This window comes from Filicampus tigris, chromosome 11 (assembly GCF_054856515.1).
Source record: "Filicampus tigris isolate MCC_2025a chromosome 11, RoL_Ftig_1.0, whole genome shotgun sequence".
Classification (NCBI taxonomy): Eukaryota; Metazoa; Chordata; class Actinopteri; order Syngnathiformes; family Syngnathidae; genus Filicampus; species Filicampus tigris.
Genome location: NC_141227.1, coordinates 18,313,246 through 18,327,797, shown reverse-complemented (window position 1 = coordinate 18,327,797; position 14,552 = coordinate 18,313,246). Strand labels below are relative to the sequence as shown.

At 41.9% G+C, this 14,552-nt stretch overlaps 1 protein-coding gene across 1 annotated transcript in view; it reads right to left on the bottom strand.

Moving 5' to 3' along the window:
* The window catches only part of LOC147140016 (ankyrin-3-like), a 117,967-nt gene extending 105,537 nt beyond the window's left edge, over positions 1-12,430 (bottom strand). The window contains exons 1-2 of the mRNA XM_086045306.1: positions 12,093-12,430; positions 11,354-11,979 (exon numbers count right to left, since the gene is read on the bottom strand). The gene's annotated coding sequence lies outside the window, so the exon portion shown is untranslated. The remainder of the gene's footprint in view (positions 1-11,353; positions 11,980-12,092) is intronic.
* Between the last annotated feature and the right edge of the window lie 2,122 nt (positions 12,431-14,552).

Sequence of the window (14,552 nt, the reverse complement as noted above, 5' to 3'; positions counted from 1 at the left end):
GCCACTCCTTCCACTCAACTCATTCACTGCCATTGACGTATTTATTTGTCATTTCGCAGTCCAGCCATTCAATCCCAAGAACTTATTTATATTTTTTCAATTTTTTTTTCGAACTTTAGGGTAAAAGAGGGTCTGAAAATGTCTGGCAATGAATGAGTTAAGAGCTTTTAGTGTATCGCGGCCTTCCTGAGCCACAGATCTGGTCTGAGGCTTAGTCCTGGGTGACTTGTTGACATTATTTCTCCTCTAAGTCCAGCATGCTGTTAATTACGAGCTTACATGTATCTCTCATCGAAGAACCGCAAAAGAGTGATCGAGAGACACCCGGGCCAACGATAAATCAGAGTCGCGGATCAGAAGCACTCAATCGCTCTGCGTCTCCACCAGGCCGATGAAGACGAGGTCTTCATTGTTTCATGACGCCCAGGGAGGAAACGGTTTCCCTGTTGTCATCGCGCAACCCCAATAGCGTCCCTCCCCGGTGCTCGTCGACCCGACGCGATCATTTAAGCCGGTCTGTCAACATTTTCCCTCATCTTCATCCGCTCTCTCGCTTTTTAAATAACACCTTCCTGTGTGAGGACGCTTTTAATGATTCACATACATGCAACATACAATCAGTGAGTCATCAGAGCATCAGAACATACTGTGTAACAAGGTACGTGTCGTTCGCCTAAGAGCATTATGCTAATAAAGGCATTTTGGAATGGTTCTTAGAAAACAAGAAAAAAACTGTAATTTCAACAAACAAACGAAAAAAAAAAAGTCCAGTTGCCTGGAGTAAACAGAATAGCAGATTACATGACGTGAATCTACACAGACAAATAAAAAACGAAATATTTAACGCATTGGTATTTTTTATAGTTATTGTGCCAGTAAGTAAAAAATGGATTTCGCAATTATGCAAAAGGTTAAGGATACAGTATTGTTTCTGCTCTGCGGAAAACAACAAATATTACTTCATCCTTTCTTGTGATAGGCTTTGTGTTCTATCATCAAATCTATGTGTATTACATCTATGTGTATTATATCTAATCCAATCTAATCTATCGCTTTGTGTACCATATATAACGGCCCCCCGCTATTGCTGGGGGATAGGGAGCGGGGTCCGACCACAAATATTGATGCAATTTGTGAATTTTACCGCCCATTATGATTGAGCTATGTTTTTGCAAATAAAAATAAAGCACCAAAATAAACGCTAATAAGCAAGGGATGGGTAAAAAAAAGGGGGGTGAGCCGCAAAAACTGGGCAAAGATTCTTTAAAGGAAAATCCGCAAATGCCGAATCATGGATATGAAGTATGTTGCACTGCCCCCAGCTGGTAAAGGTGCACAGGAGCAACATAATATCCACTGAAATAAAGCAACACATCTTGCTAAAACGGTTTCGTTCTTCACATTTTATTTAATTACAGAGTTACAGTATGTTTTGATACAGTTCTACTAATACTACATAGTGCTATTTTTCTCATCAAAAAGACGATTCGAAAATTTATTGGGAGTTTTTCGGTGTGCCGGAACGGATTAATGGCATTTCCACTCACTTGAATGGGGAAAGTTGAGTTGAGATAAAGCACAAGTGATTTAAGGTGCTCGCGGAAAGAAGTAAACATCGAAGTCAAGGCAGCACTGTAAATACGTTTCATGTGTGAGTGTTACGAAACTTCCTGCTTGTGTTTGGATAATTTCTGGTGGACGAGGCCAACGGGAAAATGTCCTCAGCTGGGGAATTACGACTTGGCAAGTCCTTTTTCTGGGTGAACTGGGCCATCTGGGACTCGCAGCAAACAAGACGACATTCCGCTTGAGATGTCGGCAGTGATTTATTCATGAGTCCAGTGAGGGGAGACTCCGCTTTGGCTCTGGGAAGCCACTTCCTGGACACCTCAGCTCTGCATTCACTCATCTGCAGCCCACCATCATACCCACATCCTTCCTTCCTCCGTACTTATCTTTCCTTCCTACTCATCCTTCACTCCCTTATGCATCCATTCTTTCTTTCCACTTCTTTCCATACTGTTCATCCTTTCCTCCTTCTTGCTTTATTGAATCAATTTAAAAACCTTGACGAAGGACTGCCTCCCTCAGCCACTTTAGCATCATTTAGAGTTCAATCTTTTAACGTTTTCGTTTCAGACGACGCAGATGCGATTGGCTGGATCGGATCGGCAGATATTTTGCATTTTATGCTAAATTGGTTGTAGTGGCATAATTTGATTGGATTCGCTATTGATTGGATGAAAATAACATGACAAAAAACACAATCTCGTTTACTCCAGGGACGTTCTGTGTTGCCATCGATAATAATCCGACATTTCTCAGGATATTCAGTCACGTTTTGTTTTTTTTTTCAAAATTTTTCCAATATTTTTAAATAATTTGGAGGTTTTCCCTCATCCAAAATGAGGCATTTTCCACCCAAATAAAACTAAATAAATGAATAATTGAAACCCCAGAAAAATCGATCTTCTGGGAATATCATTCAGCACTACGTGGCATGCAACTGGGCTTTACCTTTACCTCCTTCTCCTCCATCCACTATACTCTTACTCCTCCCAATTTCTCCCTCGTCATATTCACCCTTTTCACACAGCTCATCATTCCTCCATATTTAATGGCAGCTCCGTTCGAGGCTCGAGAAGGCAAGAAGGAGCGAGCTCTTGGATGCCAGCCGCTGAACTATACACGCACGCACAAACACGCGTCCCCATCCAGAGGCTATCTCATTAGCAGCCTCACACCCTCACAGCTGGAGGTTGTCACATTGTGCCACTGTTATCGCATCACCTAACCGCACCCGCTGCCCGCACGCACGCAGGCTATTGTACAGAATAAACACACACATGCATACACTGCCACGTACGACGCGCCCGGGAGCCGGGAGCCACGCTACTTTTGCACGTCAGGCAGTTGATGACAGTTAAAAAAATATATATATTTGGCAAAAAAAAAAAAAATACTTGCTACAGTCAAAACAGAACAGCGTATTCAAACTGGAATGATTTGTATGTCGCATATATCCTGGTATGTTTTCAGCATTCTCATCATGCATAAATCACGTTTTGCCAGTCACTCATTCACTCATCATGTTGCGTATGGATGCATACATTTATGGGATAAATCTAAAGCTAAATTTATCAGTTCATGCTTTTTTTTGTAATTCAAAATTCCTCTCGGTTGTCAAGTTAAAACAGTCAAACGCTCTGTCGGTAATTTATACCTTTATCGGTCGAAGTCTCATAAAAGAAGTTCTTTTATTAAAGTAACACTGTGTCATGTCAGTTTTTGTTGATTATGCGGCGCCATGTGGACAAAAACGGTAGTGTTTTGACAAAAGTCAACCACATTTCCCAGCGCGTAGTGTCGTGAAATCCTAAGCTCTCGCTGGCCAGCAAGTTGGAATGAATTACATTTCTATTTCCAGTGGCTGTATGAAAGATGAATAGCGATGAGGTAATGAATCGAATTTTGTTTAAACAATACTTTTGTTTTTTCTTGTTTGTTTTGGGGCTTCTACCAGTAATAGCGTGTAGACGTTCGAGTTCCTTATAGCGAAAGGAGGAAGTGAGTATGCCGTAAAGCAAATCAGGACATTTGTATTTTTTTTTTGTGTGCCAGGGTTGCTCCCATCCTCCTCAAAGTTGCTTAGTGCCAGTAAAAACGATACGAATTCTTGCCCAGTGCTGCTTTAATTATATATATTTCTTAAATGATAGGCTGATTGATTACTCAGTTGTCTGAATAGTTTTCTGCCAAATATCGGAACCGACATCAGCCTCAAAAAACTATATTAGTTGGGATGTGTTGGAGTTGGTCCCGTTGGACACATGGAAAGTACAACGCGAGCCTATCCGATGGTGGCCTGCAACTTTTTAATTTATTGGCTCATTACATCAGCTGTTTGCACAGAGACCGTCATAAATGGAGGCGTCCGGTCGAACGGCAATAACATCTTAAGATTTGTGTCGCCGGGCAAGTCTGAGCCCGAAGAAAAGCTTGGGCCGCTAGTTAAAATCAATGGCGTGGAGAACGGATGGAGGCGACGGAGAAAAGAGAGCGGGCGGTGTCTGGCAATGAACGGTCAACCGTGGCACCGTCACACAAAGCAGCTGCCATTAAACCCACTTGAAAGCCATCCAAAGCACAAGACCGGTATCGGGACTGTGAAAAAACTACAACCCGTCTCCATTCCGCATCATTGAGAGGGAAGAAAAAAAAAAAAAAAAAAAAAAAAAAAAAAGGGGAGGTGGGGGATTGAAATGAGGTGAACATTTTAGTTCTTGGAAAGCTTAAATAAGGCGGCAAGTTGCTCACGGCAGGGAGGACTTTTAACTCAGGACGTTACGTAACATTGTGAAAAGCCACGAGAGGGACTGCGGAGCTTCTTTTATGTTTCACTTGCACGCAATCTCGTCTTCATCCATCTCATCCCTTCCTCGTTGCGCTTGCTTAACATCCCGGCGAGTTTCACCTGCGCGTTGCTATCCTTGCTGGATGCCATTTTCCTGCTCATAACAAAAGAAACCTTGCTCCTACCCGACATACAATGTCCGTCTCAAAGTAAAATATCGCTTGAACATACCTCCTTGGCACCAATGACTACTTTTGGGTCTTTCTGTGGCATTTTAGAGCGTGATCAATAAAGAAAAAAGAAAGCGCACAAAAATGAAACAACGTGACCTTTTTTTTTTACTCTATTCCCTTACATTGCTGTAAGCAACCGTATATTCCAATATGGAAAAAAGAAAAACATTCACACCATCAGAGAGTGGGAACTGAAGTCAGGCAAGTATAACACCAAATAAATTTTTCCTAAGGGTTGCCATAAATAGAGCGGCTGCAGTCACAACGGGGTCGACAGACAAAACGTCGGCCATAAAGCGCTTTCTTTTGGTGCCGAATAAAAAGCTATTGTAGTCCCGCTGGCCCGCGTTTAGCAGTTGCCATGGCAACGTCGAGCCAGAGGAAGCCCAAAGAGGATCCCAAATGCTTGAGATTTTTTTTTTTTTTTTTTAACAAATCCAACAGTGCAACTCTAGTTCTTGTCCCTCCCCTCCCGTTTCTCTGCCTCACACTGTGCAGTCTTTGAAATTAGGGGGGTCGGGGCCGGGGGGGGGGGGTGTAGTGGAATCAACAAAACGAGAGGAGAAGAGTGGGAAGTGGAAGTGGTTGCCATAATGAGGCAGTAGCAGATGCTTGCACAGAAAATAACCAGGCGAGTGCGTCCAGGAAAATACTTGACAATGTTCCTCTCATTGCCGCAATTCAATATATTAAGGCTGAACGCTTTGGAAAAAAAAAAAATCGAATTGTGTGTGTTTTTTTCCCTCCTCAATATTGTGATTGTTAATTTTTCAAGGTCTTTTCTCCCCCATGTATTTTTTAACAAACACAAGCAATAATTCATCTGCGTTACAATAAACAATATCAGAATCATTATACGTAATTGTTTTGATCTTTTAGGTTAGGCTTATGCTAAAATAAAGGCAAATGAACCCTGAATTAATGTGTAAGGCAGTTTCATTAACAACTTCAATTAGAAGTGATAAAACGTAAACGTGTGGACAGCACTTGACTGCATTTGAACGCTATTTAAATAACGACCGCTGACCGACCATAATGTAGCAGTTTTTTTTTCTTCCTAAAATTACAGTCATTGCGATTTGAAAACTGCACTCTACTTCATTGCAACGTCCAATTGAATTTAATTAATTGTGCAGTCCTCCAAGATGCGGACAAAAGTCTTGGGACATCCATCATTTCCTAATTGCCTCGAAGTCTAAATTCTTCCTCTTAGCAAGGACAATTCTATACACCTGACTTTGTGGGAAGAGTTTGCGGGATTTCGGTTGCACACGAAGTAAAAAGGAGGTGAGTGTTGAGAACGGAGCACTTGGATATGTAGTCACCGTTGTGAAAGCTACACACTCGCCGGCCGAGGCCCGACGGGGTTTCACATGGACAGAAGCATACAGCGCCGAACCTCATCTCATAGGCGGCGAGAGAAAGCCATTTCAAATGTGCCGAGCTCTCTGTGTTATCGATTTATCCTTGCCAAGAGAACATGAAAAAAAAAAAAAAAAGTGTGCTCGCTGATGGCAGGGCGGGCGGAGCGGCGAGATTTGCAGAGTGCTGGGTGGAAAGAGTGGAGGAGAGTGGCGAGCCCTCGTTTTGGCCTTTTTGTTGATTAGCTGGACACTCTTCACCCTCGTGTGCGCGCGCACTTCACTTGGGACGTAAACGGTTGCCTCAAACTGCCTTAGTCAATGAATCTGTTACACTTGAACCTATGTGACAAAGAAGGGCTTCATTTCGGTCCCTTATAAGGTACAACGTTTACTCATATTGAACATACGGTATGAAAACATGATTGAGTGGCGGGAAAAAAACGGATAGAAAATGACTCGAATGGGATGAGTGTAGCGAGGCAGACTTCTTACAAAAGCCCAATCAACCAAGTCTGCGCCCTCTTACTGTCGCCACTCCAGACGTCAACATTGAAAACAGGGTTAGCATAACGGCTTTGCTAATTTCAGCTAGCGTCTTTAAGACTCTGGGCAGCATATATTAGCACTAAGCTAGCAGACTTTTGTTCGACAAAATTAGATAGTCGGGTTGAACATTTTGATGTTTAGATATGCAATGTTCAATTCTCTTATGTTATATGGCCAGTTTTACAATCATTTTTAAATGGAAAGCCATGTAAGCCAGAGAGTACAGAGGTGCTAAGAAATATTTTAAAATGTGTTTTTATGTGTCAACCCAAATATATTTTTTTCAAGAATGTGTTCCCAGCAGGCCCACTAGTTGAAACAGGGCATTCTGATGAATTTTGCGTTTGTGGAATATGAGTTACGCAGCAAAATGCACTTGTTTTTAGCCATCTCTGGCGGCGGCCATTTTGTGTACTGTCGACTGAAAAAGACATCACATCTTCTCACAACAACCAATCACGGCTGACCTGTTTTCTGAACATGAGCCGTGATTGGTCGTTGTGAGCAGTTGTGATGTTATTTTCAGTCGACAGAAGACAAAATGGCCGCCCCCGGAGATGGCTAAAAACGAGTGGATTAACACTTATTCCACAAACGCAATGTTTATCAGAATGCCCTGTTTCAACTAGTGGGCTTGCATAGAACATATTCTTGAAAAAAAAAATGTCTGCATTGACTTCCGCTTTAATGAGTTTAAATGTGTTTAAAGTGTGTGGGACAGCTATAAAACATTTTTTATTTATTTAGTTTTTGACATGGTACCATGGATTTTCACCTGTTTCGGGTGGGGGTTCACTCTTAGCGAAATAGCCATTTGACACACTCCACCCTTATGTAGAAAATCTACAGCCACAATGAAAATAGGCTCCGCAGGAGAGTTCTCAACATTTGCTCTTCACAACCCTCTCCCCAATCCATCGCACCTATTATCCACATTCTCACTCGTATCCCTCAGAGAAAGATGGAGCTTCACCAGGCTGACCCCCGCGTTGCCTCCCCAGGCCTGCCTCCGGGATCCATAAGGCAAGGGCAGGAAGAACCCACCTACACATGCATGCATTCATTTATAGAGCTGCCGGGATGAGGGGGAAGCCCACACGTGCTCTCGCTCACACCTCCGCATGCCACCTGATCGAGCACATGTGCGGCTTTATGTAAGGAATCGCACGGATGTTCAATTTGGCAATATCTAGTCTCACTTTCCAGCTTGTGTAACATCTACGGGATGGAGCGACGGCATAAAGCTAACTGCGGATTTACCGTATTTGACTACCGGGCAAACATAATATCGCCATAAAGTCTCTTACAATTGCCGATAATGCACAATCAGCCCCTCTTAAGGATGTGATCTAAGTCCATTAAGCCTAATGTGAGTATTGAAAAGCAGCGCGCACACACGCGGGCATGCGCGCGCGCGAACCCTCCATCAGCACGTTGGCCTGGCGGCCGTCTGGGGCGCACGTCGTGTGTCATGCCGCTTTGAAGGCTTCTTTCCAGCAGCTGTGCGTTTCAGGATGCGGGATGGCCCCGACCGTCTTGTTAGACACAAGACGGTCACATCCCAGTGAAAAATACAAAGACCGCTCCATACGAATCTCCATATCGTCGTTGTCCAAAATCTCCAATTTTGAAAACGTTTTTAATTTTCACATTAATGCTATGTATGTAACGTGGAAACACCATTCGTGTAAAAATAAGAAAATTAAAAAAAAAAATGGAGATAAGTGTTTTTCACAGGACAGCGACGATATATTGGGTGCAATACGATTATGATGCAATGAGATCCTTCACAATATGAATGAAATTAAACGCGGCATTTCCTTCCGAGAGATTTATTGAAGGAGAAGACGTGCAGTTGTAGCTTGCGTCATGTTTTAAAAGATAACAAAATGCAAATGCTCTCCAGAGCCCAAATTATTTAAGTTCATAAAAATTTAAAGACACAACAAATCATCAGCAACGTCAAATCGGTCTCATAACGAATTCATAATATATATATATATATATATATATATATATATATATATATATATATATATATATATATATATATATATATATATATATATATATATATATATATCATAATTAATATGATAAAGATGATGATAATAATGCGTTAATTCATTTCCACAATAATTCAAAGGGTTCAATCCATGCTGTTGTTGTATTCGCGAATGAAATATGATGACATTTCAGCGGAGTGCAGAATCTGTGCGTGCTTCGATCAAATCCACCAAAACACACCAAACCACCTGCGCCACAACTTAGACCGGGTTTTACCTGGTCTAAAGTCTAGTCTACTTTCTGCCACCAAATTGTCACATGCATTTGCTCAATGTACATTGAGAGGCCAGATCTGACCCCCAGTTCTTGAGTTTGACACATGCTCTGAATTATCCATTGTGCATACATGGTAAGCGTTCAGTCAGCTGGGACTGTATGACCACGATTTGTTGTCAGGAGAAATCTCAAATGAATCCCAAGTAGAAGCACCAAAACTTGCTTCAAAATGTAAATAACCGCATCTGTCCCTTTTTTAATTCTACAGCCTTCCCTCGCCACCGTGGACAGACAGACATTTAATCGGACATGAGCGCCATCGGGTCCATCAGAGCGGCTGCTTCATGAAAAATTGAATATTTCTTTCCTGGCCAACAAGTTCAAGCATCCCACCCTCCCCTTCCCCATCTTCTTCTCTCTCTTTAATTCCACTCCCTCCTCCATTCGTTCACCCTCAACATGTTTCGCTCCAAAGAGAGCCGAGTTGCCATGGTTACAATCATGAACACATCTGGCGTAGTTATGATGTGGCACACGCACATACGCACACAGTGACCCGACAACAAACAACAGACAAACGGAAGCGAACCGGGAAAAAAAAAAAAAAAGAAAAGAAATCATCAATATGCATGATTTTCAGAGCTGTTGGGTGCTTTGTGGCGGCAAAGCGGAGTCTGCGTGGGGGAGATAACAGAACGCGGGCCCTGCTGAGGAAGAAGATACGTCTGTGGGGAACTTGGGCCGACGTGATGATAATTCTGTTGGTTCATTTCAACCAACCTGCACTGCAACTACCCAATGGGAGATGAAGCCGATGCTGGAAAATGGTTAAAATAGCGGGATAGAAGATATGACATGAGAGAGTGACGTTAAGTTTGCATAGCTTCCACACTGGTAGAGGGGAAAAAAAGGAGAAAACCAGTCGCATCCAACTTCAGCAGCGCTTGTCCATATAACTTTCATTGCATAAGTTCATTGCGGTTTTATATATATATATATATATATATATATATTTTTTTTTTTTTTTTTTTTTTTTTTTCCGGCCGGCAGTGTAATTGTCACTAACCGTGTCTGTGACGGACATCTCAATCCGTCAGTGACGGATGCCCGTTTTGCTGACATGTATTTTTTTGGGGTGGGGTGACAGACTGACGGAATACTGACGGACTTAACTGATGGACGGACGTGAAAACATATATATATATATACATATATATGTATATGTATATATATATATATATATATGTGTATGTATATGTATGTGTGTGTATGTATATGTATATGTATATGTGTGTATATACGTATATGTGTATATGTATATGTATATATATATATATATATATATATATATATACGTATATATGCGTATATGTATATGTATATATGTATATATATATATGGATATATATATATGTATATATATATGTATATATATATGTATATATATATATATGGATATATATATATATATGTATATATATATATATATATATATATATATATATATATATGTATATGTATATATATATATATATATATATATATATATGTATATGTATATATATATGTATATGTATATATATATGTATATATATATATATATATATATATATATATATATATATATATATATATATATATATATATATATATATATATATATATATATATATATATAAATTTTCTTCTTCTTCTTTTCCAAAGCCTACTGGCACTTTTGATTGTCAGGTTTCATGTGCAAATGATCCTCCACACTTATTTTGGTCGAATTTGGGGCCACCAGCGTTGACATCCAAGGTTTTCGCACCACATGAGGGGTGACACCTACCAGAGCGCCCATAAATTTAATAGGAAGCCAAAGAAAAGAATCCGCCGCTCCTCAACAACACGCCATAGTTAAAACGTATGGCGGCAATCTTGTGTAACAGCGCGCTCCGTTCTGGTCTTTCCCTCCTGTCTAATAAATCCAACATCTCAAGGGCCAACCCCAAATAAAGCTTTAAGCCCCATCCCTTCTCAGATGGAAAAATAGTCCTGCTGCGTATTTTACAGCCAGCCGCGCATAAAAAGAAAGGAGATAAGCGCAGCTTTTTAGGTTTGTTTATACTAAAAGAAGACACGCTGGGTTTGTGTTCAGTTAAAAAAAAAAAAAAAAAGACATGCATGTGAGCGCAGGCTGACGCGCACGTCGACATTCCAAGTCATGAGTCAAAACATGTTTGTGTGGCTTGCCTTTAAGCGTCTTGAGAACAAGTCGCGAGCCAAACAACAGGCTGGCGGCGTATTACATAAGCACATACACACAACTGTGGAGGAGTTTGACAGTACAACAGATGCCTGTTCACTCAGACACCCCAAACCACCCCCCCCGACCCCACCCCCTCAGCCCCTTCCCTCTACTTTGCATAGCTACGCTCCTGCGTCCAATCACCCGGGGCGAGAAGACAAACACGCCCGACCGGTGGCGGTTTAAGCATTACCGCAGGTGACTGCTCCTGAAACATCACCTGCCGCGCGCTTCCAAATCTCCCATTCATTGATTCCACTTCCCATTCAAAGCAAAACAAACTCACCTTTTTGCCTTTCTTTTTGCGATGAGCCGCTTTCCCTCCTCCTCCTCCTCCTCCTGCCGCTGTCTTCTCCTTTGCCTCCTCGCTCATGTCGAGAGTCACTTCTTCTTCTTCTTTTTTTGTGTTGTGCCTTGTTTAATCCAGCATGTGGGAGCGCGTTGTCAGCGGAGCTCCTCCATGGCCACAGTGATTGAGAGGAGATGATGCTCTCCTCCTCTTTCTCCACCGAGGTCCACTCCCACTCGGCTGCCTTCGCAATTAGCGGCGCGCTCTCGCAAGGGTGGGGTACGCGCCGAGAGCACGAGAGAGAGAGAGAGAGAGAGAGAGAGATTTGTCGAAGGAAGTCCGTCCACCTGAGGCTACCTGAGAGTCTCCGAAAAGCTCAGTAAAAGAGGAGAGGGATCCAAAATAGGAAAGTGGAGAAAGTGTGGGGAAAAAAAAAAACAAACAGATCTACTCGCTCCCACCTTTTTATCGTGTGTATCTTTCGCAGGCGTGACATGAAGTGAGGCTTTCCACCTCTCTGGCAGGCGAGCGTGTGTTCAAGGTGGGAGGGGTGGAGGGGCGGCGGAGGTCCTTCCAGAAAAGGAACTCCTCTCCACGCTCTGCCAACACGCAGGATCGGCTTACTGGAAAAAGAGAGAGAGAGAGAGAGAGAGAGAGTGAGAGAGATGTGGATGAAGGGGTTTGAGACACTGGCAAGGGGCAAAGGTTGGAACGGAAAACGACAAAATCGACTCACGGGGCAGGCAAGGGAGGTGGGCTGGGGACCGCGCCTCGCCAGCGGGTCGCAGTCAAGCCAATACTGCGGCTAATGAGGCAGGCGCTCGGAATGAGGAGAAAGCGGCCAGGGGATGGGAACAAAAAAAGATACAAATCAGAGAGGGGAGAGAAAAGGGGGAAAAGGTGGAGAGAACAAATGTGATAATAGAGGGGGGGGGGCATTGTAAAAGGAGGCCGGCTGAAAACACCGGCTCATTTTTTGAGGCCGATGTCCATTCCGATCTTTGGCAGAATAAAAATTCTGATAACCGATTAATCGGTCCATTAATTTAGAATAGAATAGTTAACTGGTCTCAACTGGTCAATGATTCCAACTGTGCCCTCGTTGTTTTTTCTACACTTCTTTTATCAGGTTTTGATGACTATAAAATGACTATTTTCTCACGCAATTGTTCGCAAAGAGGTGAACCTAGCTCCAGATTTTCTTGTGGATGCAATTCAGGGAAGCTCCTATTACTGGATACCCAATCATGGCACCCGCCTCTTCACCTGTGGGATGTTCCAAACAGGTGTTTGATGAGCATTCCTCTTTTTTTGCCATTTATCCTAGATTTTTTGGAATGTGTTGCAGCTCATGATTTTTTGCTAAAAACATTCAAGTTTAGGAGATTGAAAATTAAATATCTTGTCTTTGTAGCGTCTTCAATTAAATATAGTTTGAAAATGATTTGCAAATGATTGGATTCTGGTTTTATTTATGCTTTACATAACGCCCGACCTTAAATGGGATTGGGGGTGTAAATTAATTATGATTCAGTACCTTGTTTGGTCCGTAACATGTCGGGAAAAATACTGATCATTGTTTTCCACTGTAAAAAAAAAAAAAAAAAATCATTTTGATTCAACACAAAGATAATCAGACCGCTTTCATGGAGGACTACAGAAATCGGATAATGAGAAGCTAAAATTCCAAGTATTTCTACATTTTTAAATTCAAAACGATATCTACATGATTAATTGATTATCAAAAATAATTATTAATTTGATAACTGATTAGTTTTCGATTCATCGTTGCACCTCTAATTTAGAAAATATAATGAATAAAAGCAAATCAATCCCCCCCAAAAAAAATCGGAATTCTTTTTTTAAGGTGCCTACTATGTATGCTATCAATAAAGTTGAATGTTCAACTAATTGCCAATATCCAATTGATAAACCCTTTATAAGAGTATACTTATTGTAACATGGTAACCGCACGACTGAAATGAGTAATAACTAAATCCCACTATATTGCCATTTAAAACAATGACGTTATGTATCACAGCGACGGAATCGCCTTTCACATGAGGAAGGAACCATTTTGAAAGGTGATTGATGTGCAACCTTGACAGCGTTCAACCTCAGTGAAAGGCTAACTGGCCAGATGTAGTGATACGTGTCACATGACACCCCGGTCAACGCTGTCATCTTCCTCCATCATCCCCTCCGCGCGACACCTTACTCCATCAACGGCGAGACCTCCCAGCCTACGCTTCATTCCGTGTGTGTGCGCGTGTGTGTGTGTGTGTGTGTGTGTAGACGCAAGAGTTCATGGGCGCACGTACAATGAATGTGGAGGGTGTGGACGCTTTAGCTCGGTGCCAGAAGTTATTGATCGGGGACCTAGTGGCAGCTCCATCAGCGAGCTGTTTATTATGGAACACACACACACACGCACGCACGCACGCACGCACAGAGGAAAACAACACCAAAAAAACAAGCAGAAAAGGAGAATCATTTACTATTTTGTCTTTGGCTTCTTCTCATAACAACGTGTTATTTGATCTAAAGCCTGTGGCCCTTTGCCTAATGTTTATGAGTCACATTATTAGTTGAGAATGTTACATTTGCGCAACAAAAAAAAAAAAAACACAGCACTTGCTCACCCATGCTGCCAAATCTACAGTAGTTAAATTAAGGAGGATACTTAAAAAAAGATGCTTCCGTTTACTTTTGTGGCACAAAATAAAACAAAGTACTGATTAAAGTACTCACTATTATAAATATGGGCATTATTTAGTCACAACAAGCCACGATTGACTCACATTCTCGTAGACTCACATTCCGTTCATTAGTCACGAGCAAGTTTATTTTTGTTATTTGGGGCAAAGTGTGACACACTCAGTGGACACTTTGTTAACTGCAATACAAGAGCCGTATCAACAATTTGGCGAATGTTGTTTTAGAACTGCGATACGTCATACGGACAGCTGCTTCTAATATTCAGATCCATTCATGGAGTGAAATGGAATTATTATATTATTTCAGTGGTGTCCTTGCAGCGAGGACCAGACAAAGTCACGAGATCAGACGATGATCTCTCCCCCCCACCACCACCAACCCCCCACTGCCCCTTCCGTGTTTGCCATTAAACGTGACTTTGATCATCCCAAACGCAGACACGTGGCGTCATGCGCGGAAACCTAATTTTGCGCTGGTG